Raw genomic sequence first — 15,642 nt, 5'->3', positions numbered from 1 at the left:
CGAGGCAGGATGTCTCAGCAGTCACATATGGAGTGGGAGCCCTGGAGTATTCCCAAAGAGCTGCTGGTCTTCTGTCTACAGTCTTGAAGAGGCTGAGTTTAACATCAACCACAGCAACAGGAAATGAGAGAACTTACCAGCAAGACGGTGGGCAAGCAGGCAAAAAGCAACTTTCTTTCAGGGCCTTTTATGTAAGCTGCTATGAGAAGGCGTGGCTCAGGTTTAGGGTGAGTTGTCCTACTTCAACTGATCTGATTTTAAAAAAAAATCCCACTCCGGGGTGCCCAACTGCTTGGGTTTTTGTTGATTCCAGATGGAGTCAATTTGTCAGCCAAGATGACTATCTCACCTCTCCACCAAAAGGCTTGCAAATGTTTTTGTAAAACCTTTTTGTTGGACTCCTATGTGCAAACTGTGGTGGGAATAAAATGGTCCCTGCTTTATCAGTGAGTGTCTGAATGAGTGCTCTGTACAGACTACTTTCCTACACATCATGGTAAACTTGAAGCTATAGCTTATGCACAGTAAGAGATAACACTAACAAGAATCAACATAAACAGTCAAGGGTACTTACTGATAAACTTGCCAGAATCACCCCTGTATGCAGTGGGGCCATTATTAAGTAAAATAAAGGTTTCTAGGACATGGACAGTAATACTTAAAGTTTATCTGAAAAAAAAAAAACTGTTACTAAGTTACTAAGTGACCAATGACCAATGACCAGTGACCAAAACCACAGTATGTATATACTATGTTCTGAACAAAGGTGGGGTGACTTTCAGTACAGAATAATTTGCCGAGGCACAAAATTTCACATTCTTCAGAACAGTGCCCAACTTAAAACCTATGAATTGTTTGATTCTAGAATTTTCTATGTAATATTGTTAGATGGTGGTTGACCACGAGTGACTGAAGTAAGAGGGGACTATTGTGTCTGGTTAGCATCATTACTTTATGCAAAATTCAAAGGTGGAATTGTGTGATGCACACGCCCAGGCATGCTTGGAGGGAGGGAGAAGGGTGTGGCGGGGTGTTATAGTTTCATTTCTGTTTGTGCCCAGCAACTAGCTGTGAGACCTTGAACAGCTTAGCATACTCTTAGAAACCTATTAAGTGAGGCTGATGGGGGATATTTCTGTCTCCTTGATCATAGAGGTTTGGGAAGAGCAAACAAACCTTAATTCAATACATTAAACTCCCGCTGTGTGTATTAGGGTTAATGATATAAAGCTGCTAAAAACAATTATGGCTCTAACCATGAAAGGAGCTATGAGATGAGGTTAAGAGCAAATATAGTACAGCCTGTTGACCTGAATGGGGTGCACAGAAAGGTGGGGGGTCAACAGGAGAGGGTACATGGGAAGGGCAGAGATAACAGCTTTCACTTAGCACACCTTCCTAATGCTGCCACCCTTTAATACAGTTCCTCATGCTGTGAACCCCCAACCATAAAATCATTTTCATTGCTACACCACAACTGTAATTTTGATACCTGTCATGAATTGTAATGTAAATATTTTGGGAGATAGAGGGTTGCCAAAGGGGTCACGACCCACGGGTTGAGAACCACTGATCTAGCAGTAGGTTTTTTGGTGTTTCTTTTTTTTTTTTTTTCTGAGTCTAGATTCAGATAGGTGAGGATTAAGTAAAAGATAGGAAATTTATAGCAGCATTGCTACTGCTATCTAAGCAAATAGCCTTGCTAGACAGGTATAATCTCGAATTCTGTCTAGGCTACTCTGTTTCTGGTAGCATTCCATTCTGTCCATACAGACTAAGCATTTTCTTGGCTGAGGCGCAGAAGCAACGTTTGGATGGCTGTGCTAATCATTAGCAGTGAGTAGGCTCTTCCTTGTAGCTTACTTTCCATCCTTGGGGTCTGTTAGCTACACTGTCTGGGTTTTGAACACAGAACAAGAAACATAACCTGCCACGTGAGCAAATTTAGTGGTTGCTACACACACACACACACACACACACACACACACACACACACACACACACAGCTCCCAAGAGTGAATGTTATCATCTTGAAATTTGCTCTACTTTTCTTTCCGTTAATGTGATCAAACATGGGGCGGCACAGCTTGGGGGAGGGAAAGGGTTTATAACTCCACACCACACCCAATCAGTGAGGGAAGTCGGAGCAGGAACTCCAGCACTAACCTGGAGGCAGGAACTGAAGCAGAAACTGAGAAGAACACAGGCTTGCTCAGCTCACTCTCTTAACTGTCCCCAGGACCATCTGCCTAGGGGTTGGCACCGCCCACAGTGGGCTGGACCCTCCCATGTCAATTATGAATCAAAAATATGCCCCACGGACTTGCCAACAGGCCAGTCTGATGGGTGCAGTTCTTTACTCGAGGTTCTCTTCCTTGGTGACCGCCATTTGTGTCAAGTTGACAAAAACCTAGCAAGCACAATACCGAAATGCTCAATTGGCCTTTTCTCCAGTCTCCTAGAACTAATCTTCAAAAAGGAAAGTGCCATCCGAGGCCATTTTCTTGGTCACTATTCAGAGCAACTTAACCCCTCAGGCCCCACCCCCACCTTCTCTAGTCACATTGCATTTCTGCAGCCGAAGCCCAGAAGTGGTTTACCACAGAAGAGCGGAAATGAGCACTTGCAGTTCTCGGAAGGTTTACGGGGTTGTGGGGGGGGTATGAAGAGGGTGGGGGGTAGGGGTCGGGTTCCCTCCACTCCTTGACTTCAGTCTTTTGCCACAGTGCTGTTTCAGCAATTTTTTTTTTTTTTCGAGACAGAGGTTCCCTCTGTAGTTTTGGTGCCTGTCCTGGATCTCACTCTGTTGCCCAGGCTGGCCTCGAGCTCACAGAGATCCACCTGGCTCTGCCTCCTGAGTGCTGGGATTAAAGGCCTGCATCATCACCGCCTGCCTGGCTTTCAGGAAATTCTGTTTCAGATTTTCAGTATTTTTATTTTTAACAGTGCAGATATACTACATTTTGTAATAAGAAAATAAACACTATTTTTGGAGTCATACCCACATTAACACACAGACACAGCGTGATAAACCTGTGCACAGATAAAAGGATACTGGTACCCCCTGTATCATGACTGTCACCGCATGAGAGGGTAGAGGAGAAATGACATAGGACCCACTATACTCTTACCCTCTCTAATTAGATTCTGGAAACACCTAGGCTTCAAAAGCCTCCAGCAAGCTGGTTCTCAACCTATGGGTCGTGACCACCCCCCTCGAGTCAGATGACCCTTTCACAGGGGTCACCTAAAACCATCAGGACACACGTATGTTTACATTATGATTCATAACAGTAGCAAAGTTAGTTATGAAGCAGCAATAAAAATAATCATATGGTTGGGGGTCACCTCAACAGTGCAGCATTAGGAAGACTGAGAACCACTGCCCTAGAGACTTTCCTTTAATAAGCACCATTTCAAGTTGGGTAGTTCATCTTTATAACCAGGAATTCTGGCTTTGGGGTTTCGCTGTTTGATGCAAGGTCTTATTCTCTAGCTTAGGCTGTCCTCAACTTTGTGATCCTCTGGCCTCAGCCTCTCAATTGCTGAGATTACAGGAGTGAGCTACCACACCTGGCCTCTAATGTTTGTTTTGAGACAGGGTCTCTCTAGTCTGTATCTAGTCTGTAGCCCTGGTTGTCCTGGAACTTACTAAACAGACCAGGCTGGTGTCGACCTCACAGAGTTCCACTCACCTCTACCTCCCCAGTACTGGGATTAAAGGCATGAGCTACCATACTCAGCAAGATTCTCTAACATACTGCTGTTCTTTCAGTTATGAGTGTATGTACATTTGAACACACATCTGTGTGTTTTAAAGAAATACAATCTGCACATTCAGAGATTTCACTGAGGCCATAATTTTATGCATATTGTATCATTTTTCCATAGTCATAGTTTCATAAGAATGCTATTGGATATTGTAACTCTTCATAAATACTTCATGAGCTGTATTTTCTACAAATGAATGTATTAATTTGCATACTATAACATATATACATACCTACATATGAATATTCAGATTTTTTCCATAAATAATGCTGTGGAAATCTTTAGAGAATCATGTGCAATTACTTTTCGAACTTATACTAATTTATATTATCATTAGTATATATCATTAGTATATCATTAGTGTGTGTGTATATATATATATGTTTTTTTCATACTGTTAGATAACACTAGAGTGAGATAATAATGCAAGAGGCCAGAATAACTTTTATTTTGGAACTACTAGAGAAAAAGAAATTTTAGTATAGAACTGGGCTCAATTTCAAATATAATGAAGACACCTGAGGAGTTATAGTTATCAAGTAGAGGACATCAAGGGGACAGCAGATTTCTGTTAAGACTGAGTTAAAGTTGCTGATGTCAAGATTGAAAGTTCAGATATCAAGACAGGAGAGATGATACACTCGCTAAACTGCCAGAAAAGCACTTTTGCTAAAGCTGATCTAGGCGGGTCTAGCAAAGGGTAAAGGGTAAGGCCTAGCACAGATGAGTGCTTAGCCTGTCCTGGCCAGTTTGGTCAAGTTTTGTCAACACTCAGTATCTCCTCTTTCCTCCTCTTGCATGCTAGACTCTAGCTTATCACTTCCTAACTTGAGCTGATCTTGGGGTACAGTTTTTCCAAAGATGGATCGGACCTGGAACTTCCAAATTTGCCCTTGGATTTGTGGTGTTATATACTAAGGAAAAGAGCTCCCAAATCAACATGACGAGTGCCAGGATCAACTTGTGCTCACACTAGAACACAGCCGTGGCTTAAAAGAAGGAATTTGAAAGTAATTGCATCAGCCAGGTTTTTCACTGCTGTGACAAGATTCCCAGGAAGACACCTCAAAGAAGAGATTTTAGTTTAGGGCTTCAGTCCATTGTTGTTTCTAGGCCAGGGTAAGGTGGTACATGTGTAGAGGAACAGTGCTTCCTACTGCATGACTGTAGGAAGCAGAGAGCAAGGGGGAGGAGTCAGGGGACAAAATGCATCTTTGCTGGGCATGGCTCTAATTAATTCCTTCTTCCAGCTAGGCCCCATTTCCTACTTTTCATACTCCTCAGTAATTTCTTATGAACTAATAAGTTTCCCGAAACCAATCAATTGGCTGTCACACCCCAATTCATGAGCCCACGGAGACCTTTCTTTTTCAGACTATGATAGTGCTGAGAGTGAATATCATGCACTCCTACACTCTCACACACAGCTATAATTACAGCAGATAAATAAATATATATATATATATATATATATATATATATATATATATATATATATATATATAGGTTTTTCGAGACAAGGTTTCTCTGTGTAGCTTTGCGCCTTTCCTGGGACTCACTTGGTAGCCCAGGCTGGCCTCGAACTCACAGAGATCCGCCTGGCTCTGCCTCCCGAGTGCTGGGATTAAAGGCGTGTGCCACCAATGCCCGGCAAGCAAATATATTTTAAACTTTCCATAGCACTGGTATGTTTCGAGTATTTTAAAAAGGGCTCATATTCTCTCATATTTCTCACTTCTACATGTATGCTTTAAAGCGGAAATACGAGTAACTAGGTTTCACATAAGCATCGGAGGTTTCCTGTCTCTGTAAGAAGAGAATCTGCCTGTGTGCTCTGTCAAGCTTCTCCAGTGACATCTACTGGGGAAGGCTTATGCCTCGGCAGTTATGTTACCAAATTCTTAGCCGCCGAGAAGACCACTGCACAGATGGAGAACTCCAGGGAAATCAGCTCTCCTGTGGATAGGTTGTGAGCCGTTGTGGTTACCGTGGTAACACAACTTCCTCTTTCTCTTGAACTGTTTAGCTACACACTCATATCTTTTCAGCTCTTTGGGATTGATCTTACCTCTAAGACTAAAGACGACTAATGGGTTTATGATAGAATATTCCACTGACTTAAAAGATGGGACAGGCTGGAGAGATGGCTCAGTGATTAAAAGCACTGGCTGCTCTTCCAGAGGACCCAGGTTCAATTCCCAGCACCCAGATGGTGGCTCACAACCATCTGTAACTCTAGTTCCAGGTTACCTGGCTCCATATATTCAGGCAAAAAAAAAAAAACATAAAATAAATCTTTTTAGCCGGGCGGTGGTGGCACACACCTTTAATCCCAGCACTCCGGAGGCAGAGCCAGGCAAATCTCTATGAGTTCGAGGCCAGCCTGGGCTACAGAGTGAGTTCCAGGAAAGGTGCAAAGCTACACAGAAAAACCCTGTCTCGAGAAAAAAAAAAAAAAAAAAAAAGATGGGACAGCCATCTCCTGCCAGGTCATCATGACTCGTGACCAGCAGCCTTGTATTTTTCATGACACTATCTCCTGACATAGTCTATTAATGTTTGCTCCCTTATTACCCTGGAATCACATAGGTACATTATATTTTCAAAACGTTTACCTATTTTTATTTTACTTTCTTGAGATAAGCTGGTCTTGAACATGCTATGTAGCCAAGGATGACTTTGAGCTCTTGATCCTCATGTCTCCTCCTCTAAGTGCTGGTATTTTAGGTACTCACCAACCACACCCCATGATAGGTACATTTTGGATGAAGAATCCAAGGGCAGGAGAACTGGCCCAGTTCACACACAGAAAATGGAAGAAAGGAAGTAAACCCAAGTTGTCTCTTTTCATAGTAGCAATGGCTTTCAGACCTTGGTACCAACACAGTGACCGGTGGTTTTACTCTGCTCTTCTCAGTATTTCTGGGCTGTGGCATATGAAAGCCATTACTTGACATCTCTGGGCTTATTTTCCCCTAATGATATCTTCTCCCTGCTAAAGATAGGCTGAATCAAGTAATCTCATCTCCTGTATCTTGGGCTGTTGACATCCAAATCTTCCAGTTTCCTACTGCCGCTTCCAGACTGCCACTACCAGGCCTTCCCTGGGAGTGTTTTAGATATGTGAAATCCATATTATACCACATTCTACACTAACACCATCAGCTGAAAATCTCTTTTATAGTCCCAAGACACTTTGGCACTGGCCTATAAAGTCTTTCTCTCTATTTGATGCTGCGAGCCACAGAAATATGAAGTAGGAATTCAGCTGACCATCGCAAAAGCTATTATCTGGAAGAGTCAAAAGCTCTTCCAGAGGATAAAGCCAGAACTCAAGGAGTCTTGGTGATGTTGGCTTTTGAATATATTAGCTGTTTCCTGCAGTGAATTTCTTGTGTGCTATTGTAGCTTTCTTATTTGATTCTTTTCCTAAGAACTTCTAACAGTGTGGTTGATCATCCATTGGGCACAATTTCCTCTATACTTTTGGGGTATTTGGATAACATCCCCCAATTGTGTTGACAACAGTCACACAGTCGAGACCTCTCTTTTTTTTAGGCCTTTGTTCTCTTTTTTAGCGTTAGACTGAGAAGCCTGCCTTTCTGTAATTAGCAAGCATCTGGCCAGGGCCATCTTCAGACAGAAGTATTCTGAGATTCTTCTCAAACATCCAAAGACAGACTGCAGATAGATAAGCACTCAGATCGCCTGCTAGTTTCCTAAGGTAAATATCTTACTGAGACAACTGCCAAGGCCAGGCAGATGTTAGGTACAAGACTTTATTTCTTGTACAAATTAAGCTTAAATCCTCCCATTAGTCTTTTGGGTTGGAATAGGATACCTGACAGTCATTGCCTGATGTAAACTCTTTTTTTTTTTTTTTTTTTGGTTTTTCGAGACAGGGTTTCTCTGTGTAGCTTTGTGTCTTTTCCTGGAACACACTTGGTAGCCCAGGCTGGCCTCGAACTCACAGAGATCCGCCTGGCTCTGCCTCCCAAGTGCTGGGATTAAAGGCGTGCGCCACCAACGCCCCGCCTAGTGTAAACTCTTATCTGCCTTTATGACCCTGGAAGAATTCAAGCCTTGTGATCTTGCCTTGGCCAGTTATATATGGGTATATAACTGGAATCCTGAGACTTGAGGGGAACTAAGAATGGAGAACTAAGATAGAGCTAAGATAGAGCAGCAGAAAATGTAGAAGAAAGGAGCTAAGTATGAGAACAGAAAATGAAGCTGTGTAGAGAGAGAACGGACTCAGAAGAATAAAGTGAATGGACTAAAGAGCTTCGTGTATGTGGATTCATTGGATATCCTTACGATTGGATTCCTCAACTGGTTGTTAGATTCTTCCATGGACCCTGGGAAAAAGGTTATTAGGGGCCAGCCCCCAATAGTCTTGGTTAATTTGAATTGTCTAGTGCTCTTCTAGACCAACGCTATTCTATGATTTTTTTTTTTTTTTTTTTAACAAATGAGTTGTGGAGACATAGCTTGGGCCTTACTAACCAGACTTGCTTCGCCTCTAAATTCCTATCCTTGGGTTGTAACATTCTCCTCCTTGGTGCCTAATGTCTGCATTGTCTGCCGCCATACTGGCAGTGGCTTCAGGCCTCTCATTTTTTTTTTTTCAGCCTATCATCACCAACTCTAACCTATTTTTCCATCTTGCAAGCCCAAGAGGTAGTATGCAACAGTTTACAGACATGTCACACCAGCATTTTCACTGGCCTCACTCTTACTAGTGTAACTAGAACCAACAGTGCCTGCAGAAATCCCCACAGCCTGATGAGGGCCTCCATACACATGCACACAGGTGCATGCACACCATATGCAAACACACACAGAGCCATAAATACACACGAATGCATGCACTCACACACAGACATACATACATACATGTAGGGCTGGAGACCTGGCTAGGTGGTTAAGAGTACTGGGTGTTCTTTTAGAGGACCTGGGTTCAATTCCCAGCACCCACATGGCAGCTCACACTACTGTCTGTAACCCAGTTCCAGGGCATCTAATACTCTCTTCTGGCTTCCTCGGGCAGTAGGCACACATGTGGTACACATAGATCCATGCAAGCAAAATAGCCACATGCATGAAATGAAAACAAATTTAGAAACAGGAAATGAAGACAGAACAACAGAATCCTGGGGTATTTGATATACTCTGAGTTCCCATTCCTGGACTAGATATCGCCGTCCTCAGGAGTGTCCCAGGAAACTAGGGTGTTACGCCCTGGAACCAGGAAATCCTGCTGAGGGAAGAAGGGACTTTGGCTCCAGTAACCTCCTTTCAAACGAAACTGTCCTGGGCTTTCCTAGTGAAGATCCCTCCAGTTAAGGCCAGTTTTCCTCTATTCCCAATAACTAAAAGGGAGCAATCCCTTAAACACATTATATCAGGCCAGCATGACCCTCTTACTAAAGCCAGAGAAATTCACAAGAGAAAGCTATAGACCAGTGGTTTTCAACTTTCTTAATGCTGTGACCCTTTAATACAGTTCCTCATGTTGTGCTGACCCCCAACCATAAAATTATTTTCATTGCTACTTCATAACTGTAACTTTGCTACAGTTATGAATTGTAATATAAAATATCTGTGTTTTTCAATGGTCTTAGGTGACCCCTGTGAAAGGGTCGTTTGTCTCCCAAAAGGGTTGCGACCTGTAGGTGGAGTACTGCTGCAGTAGACCAATATCCCTGATAAGAGTTGATGCCAAAATTCTTAGCATCATTATTATCAGATCAAATTCAGTAAAATATCAAAAAGGAATACAATGATCGAGTTGGTTTCATTTTAGGGATGCAAGAATGACTTAACAGAGTACAGCCCATTAACTGAATGGACACAATCCAGTCTCTATAGACACAGACAAGGGGTTTGTTAAAATCCAACTTTCCTTCGTGATAAAAATCCATGAGCAAATTAGACGTAGAAAGATCAAGCCTCAACATAATAAAAGCTATACATAATAAATGCATAGTCAAAATTGTACTGAGTGTGTGTTGCGGGGGGCGGGGGAGAATTGAAATATATACTAATTATTTTTAAAAAGCCGTCACTTGCTTCTTCAGAGCTCCTAGGACATGCCATATCAAACTGCTCATATGCATGATTGACTTTAGAAGGGTTGCATAAGAAGTTAAACCCAGGGCGTACTTGAAACACTAACGAGACCGTCTTCAAAGCATAGGCTGGTCCGTTTTCAGTTTCACTCTTTGCAAGTTGTTTTCAAAGGGAGAAAAAGTGTGTTAGTTGTACAAAAACTTATCCACTGTGGCTAAATGACAAGGCATTTTTCTCAGTGCGTAAGTCCGAAGACTGCCAAGGGCAATCCAGAACCAGTAAAGCAGGAATACAATACCAGCGGCGCTTTAATAAGCTCTCTGAGTATCCTTGCTTGTTGATTATCAGCATGTGGCCTTTCTGCTCATGCTTTTTTATCCCAGGGTCACCTGACTCACCGCAGACATACAAAAGGAAAGAATGGTACGTATCAGAGTAGGGATACAACAGAGACAGTTTCCAGAAGAGTTATACAGAGAGACGCCAACATCCCGAGCTAAACCCCATTGTGAGGGTTGAGTTATGACCCTCTGTCTGTTCCTGTGATAAACACCATGACCAAGAAGCAATTTGGGTACGAAAATGCTGTTTTTGTCATACAGCTTACACTGCATCATGTAGAGATGATAAAGTAGAAGCCTGGAGACCCCAATTGAAGCAGAGACCAGAGAGAAATGCTGCTTACTACTGTCTCGCTCAGCTTGCCTTCTTACCTAACCCAGGAACACCTGCCAAGGGGTGGGGTGGGGTGGGTCGGCCTGCCCGCCCACATCAATCATTATCAGGAAAACACCTCCTCAGGCATGCACACAGGCAAATCTGATGGAGGCAATTCCTCAGCTGAGGGTTCCTCTTTCGAGGTGTCTCTAATTTGTGTCAACTGGGTAAAACTAACTGGCACAACTTCCAAAATGTTGAGATTCTCATCCCTTCTAACGAAAAAAGATGAAGTCCTTGCAGGTGCAATGGAGTTAAAAGAAAGCTATTAAGGTTGCTTTACCCAGTATAACTGCTCTCCTTAGGAGTACAGACATGAGAGAGACAGAGACAGAGACAGAGGGAGAGAGAGAGAGAGAGACAGAGACAAAGAAACAAGAGACAGAGACCGAGGGAGAAGGAAAACCATAGGGAAACAGACATGGGAGGAAGGGGTCATGGGAAGATGGAGACAGAGAATGGGCTTGCTTGCCATGAGGCCAGTAGTTCCTGGGGCCAGCAGCAGCTGGCACAGTGCAGGGAGCATCCTCTTTGAGGCTCTGGGAGGAGCAGAGTCTGGCCAAGACCTTGACTTAAGGGTTCTAGTCTCCAGATATGACTTGTTAGTCATCTAGTATGTTATACTTTGGTACAGTAATTCTAGTCAACACTGTACCTAGTTCTGATTTGGAGAGTCGGGGTAATACTTCCTTATAGCAGAGTGGAGAGGATGATAACAGAGCACTGGATCTACTTAGAGAAAAGGTTTGCTTGGGTTCCACTCAGGACTCTGGGAGGTAAACACACACACACACACACACACACACACACACACACACACACACAAAGACCAAACAAACAAACAAAACCCCAAACCCCAAGACAACACTGTTGTCCTTTTTTAAATGGTTGCTGCCTTTTAAGCACAGCTATCTGAATCAGCCACTGCAACTCCACAGCTACCAGCTGCGGTTTGGCCCCAAGGGCTCCCTTGGGCTCCAGCTCTTGCAAAGTTACAAAGGGAACTTAACTACACCTCTGTCCCTCTAAAGAACTCTCAACTGATCCAAAGGTTAAGGGGGAAGTCTGCTCTTCAGAGAGGCTGAATAGCAAGTAGCTCACCTCCTCTCCTTGCTCGAGTCCTCCAAAAAGCTCCGCATTTCTCCTGGCCCTCCTTACAAACCCTTCTCCACCTGGCTCTCCCTTACCACTTCCTGTCAGCTGGTTGCTGGACTCAGACTCAGCCCAGGTTCATTTTATTTCATCAAACACATCTTTGCGTCATTAAACAAACGTTCCAGAGCGTAAACAAAAGTGACGCATCTTGAAATAATATTCTACAACACATTACTATACCTCTATGACAGAATCAGAAGCAGCGGTACAGAAACCATTGATAGTCCAGTGTTGGGGTTTTATGATGAGACAGCGTTTTCTCATTTACCTGCAAAAATATTTTCTTGCCTTTAAGTTACATAAATTGTTTGACAGATGAGATCACATTAAAACTGAAATTATAGTCTACTTTTAAAAGGTTATTTAATAAGTGTTAGATGCTTAAAATGATTGATTTTCAGGGTTTTTTTTAGAATATTAAGTTCAGTATTAAAATAGAAGAGGAACTCTTATGCAATGGCCACTTCGATGCTAACATATCAATTGGTGCCATCAAACACTTACATCCTAATAATTATATATAACAAAAAGTTATACAGCTGTTTAAGATATTGTCCTGGCTCAAATGCAAAACTTCGTCATCTCAAGGGGAGCAGGGGAGAACTTCAAAGTGTCTGGGAAAAGGACTTGAAGAAACAAAGCACCAAAACCAACACCAAGAGCCGTGAAAGAAAAGAGGTTCCCGGCAGAGAAAGTACTGTTCCCACAGAGGGAAGACAGTTGGGGGGGGGGGGTCAGTGGTGGAGCACTTTGCTTACTAGGCTGGGTCTGATGGTACAGAACAAATAAGGAGCCAGTTCCCTGGACTGGGAAGCTGCACTGAGCCTCACCGATTTTCCCTGCTTACAGTAGGGATTAACTACAATATCAAATATAATGACTTTTGTTTAAGGTCAATAGGGAGACTTCTGGCTTGTGTTTTTTCTTCTGCCCTTGGAAGTTACTACTTCTTTCTAAAAAGAAAGGAGCTGAACAGACTGAAAAGTCTTTTGGGATCCATGAAAAGAACTGAGGATAGGGCCAGCCATTTGATCTCAAAGAGACAAGCAAATAGAGGAACTGAAAACTTACCAGAGAGTAGAGAGAGCAGCCACAGGGCGAGAAATCTGTAACAGGAACTGATGAGTTGTTAGAGGCTCTAGGTGACTAAACCACCAGCCTGCAGGAGATTGGGCCTGTCATTAGTTAGTCATAGACTGGGAGAGGCTGACTGTCTTCCAGGATGAACTATAAACTACTGGTGGATCCTAGGGGAGGGACAGCCAAATGTTTTCAGTTTTTTCTACACTGGAATGGGGGTGGAGGGTGAGGAGGGACACATGTCCAATGGACAGGTCCAGACTCATGATCATAGGGGGACCCTGGATAAACTCAGAGGGTTCCAAAACAGAACAAAATGTCGTGAATGTGAGAAAGGGACTTGTAGGGAAATAAAAGACTGAGGTTACCAAGGCAAAAGCAGAAGCTAAAGAAACTGTAGCAAAAAGCTGCTTAGCAACTGCAGAAGCCGGAAGTGACCTGTCAGCTTGCATGAGCATGGTCCCTGAGTCGTTTCTATGCCTTCCAGGTATCCCGTCCTTCGGACCCCGAAACTGCTGAGGCTGGTCCCCAGCAGGGAAGAGGAGAGTTGATGTTGGTGCTTGGAGGGAGACAGGAGAGGGTAATGGGGTGAGAGTTACCAGAATGCTGTTTATATACATTCATACAATTGTCCAATGAGATAATAAAAATTATAGTTCAAACAGACAACCTTCAGGGAACTCAATTAAGGAAGCCCAGGGCCCATGCTTTTCTCATTCACCTCCAGGAATGCTACCAAGATCCTCACTGTAAATACCAGAGGAAAATCCCTTGGCTTCTGGGGGGGAAGGGAGAAGTCACGTTGAAATGCCCCAGAGCACAAGGAATAGCCATTTAATAAAACCTAAACTCCTGCAATCTGCTCAGAACTCAGCAGAACTGAATGAAGGAAAATACCCAATCTGAGGCCTCTTTTTCTGCCCTGTCCTGCCTAAGGGCAAAGGGGAGCTGAGAAACACTTAAATTCACAGTGCAGAGACATCAGCTCATATATAGCGGAGTCTATATCACAGGGCTACACAGCCATTCTCCCTTCCTCATCAAGGTGAGCTGAAGTGCCCCGAAGCAGCACGTGGTGACACTCCCGTGTACTTGTTAGAGCTCCGTGACTGTGGAGAGATGGAATGTGGAAGATCCAGGGCCCAGATTGTGACGGACTATCTTTAGTCTCCTTAGTAGGGCATTTATATTATCAGCCTCCATGTTGGACTTATATCTTATTATTAGATGATATGTTTGTAATGTGTTAATTTAGCAGATGCTGTTAAAGTTCTTGCGGGGGACACAAATGATGTCTACCTCCCATCTGAGATCTCAAGGACATACCAAGCATGATTCCATGAAAGTTCACCCTGGGGAACTGAGGAGTTTACTGGGCTTCCTTATTGAGCACGGGGGAGGGGTGACTTACTAGCATGTGGGGCTCTCCCCCAAAGCCACACCAGAACTCTGTCCAGTAGAGATGATTTTCCCATCACTGCACTGATGGAGCCCTTCCTACCCTAATCTCTTTCCCCCTCCTACTATAGACTCTAGCCCCTTTCCAGAGGCCTTGTACAGTAAGGGCAAAGTTACATACAGCACGTGGTAGGGAGTGACTGGGTACGTAGGTGAGTCTCCTGACCCTCCTCACTCCTCTTTGAGCCGATGCAATTTATCAACAAGCGCAGCTGGGATGATCATTATTTGCAAACAGGCACAGCTGAACTCAAGATGGCGGCTGTTTGGTTGGGAGGCTAGTCCTGTACAACATCCAACATCTCTACCATGTCCTCCTGCTCTTACGTTCTTTCTGCCCTCCACTCCCACAAGGCTCGCAGAGGGCGGTGGCATAGATGTCTGTCCTCTAAATCCAGTCAGGGAACAAACCCTTGTGCCCTTTCATGTTGCCTTTATCTCACAGCTGTTAGTAACTTAGGGGCGGGGGCGGTCTCTCTCTCTCTTACTACAAAACACAGATGAGGAAAAGGATAAACAACAGGAACAGAAAATTTTCCAAATGGCCATAGGCTGTAGTAACAAACAAGGACTGTCAACACCAATGTGGAGAAGCATTTTAGCTGGCACATCATTCACCCAATCACAGGGGTCGCTTTGCCGCTGAAACCCTGTGACTTCCCTGGCCACAGACTTTTGCTTCCCTGTACCAGGTACCAGATGTGACTTTCCCCCCTGTGAAGTTGTCCTTAAGCCCAATCAGAAATTTGGGTCTACCCATAAGCACTCATTGCACTATCTGACACACTTTGCCTGGCACTTCCGTTGTGAAGTATCTAGGACCCAAGCTGAACAGGACTTGCAACCTCAATTCCCCCAGCAGCATCCATAATAACTAGCTAGCAGGGAAGAGGCACTTCGGTCCAGTCCTAGCTCTGTTTCTCCAAGTCTGGCAGCCAAAGCATGCATGCACTCGCTTTAGCAACGGAGTCTTAACGTCCATTCTGGAATGCAACTAACAACTGTGGCAAAAGCCTTTATTGTTTCAGTGGTCTCTAAAGCCCTTGTAACCAACAACCCTGAGGAAAGTAACCCATTCCTGACACCGAGACACCCAGTGGTTTCACTTACGTGACAGCTTCGGTGATGAGACGCCATGGCCAAAAGTGACCTGAGGAGGAAAGGGTTTGTTCTGCTTACACTTCCGTATCACAGTTCATCATTGGAAGAAGTCAGAGCAGGTCAGCAACCTGGAAGCAGAAGCTGCTTACAAGCTTCGTCTCTCAAGGATCACTCAGCTGCTGCTTTCTTATAGAACCCAAGACCACCAGCCAAGGGTGTCCCTGCCCACAGTGAGCTGGACCCTCCCACATCCATCACTAATTAAGAAAATGCCCTGCAGCCGGATCT

This window comes from Peromyscus eremicus, chromosome 18 (assembly GCF_949786415.1).
Source record: "Peromyscus eremicus chromosome 18, PerEre_H2_v1, whole genome shotgun sequence".
Lineage (NCBI taxonomy): Eukaryota > Metazoa > Chordata > Mammalia > Rodentia > Cricetidae > Peromyscus > Peromyscus eremicus.
Note: the sequence above shows the minus strand (reverse complement) of the source record.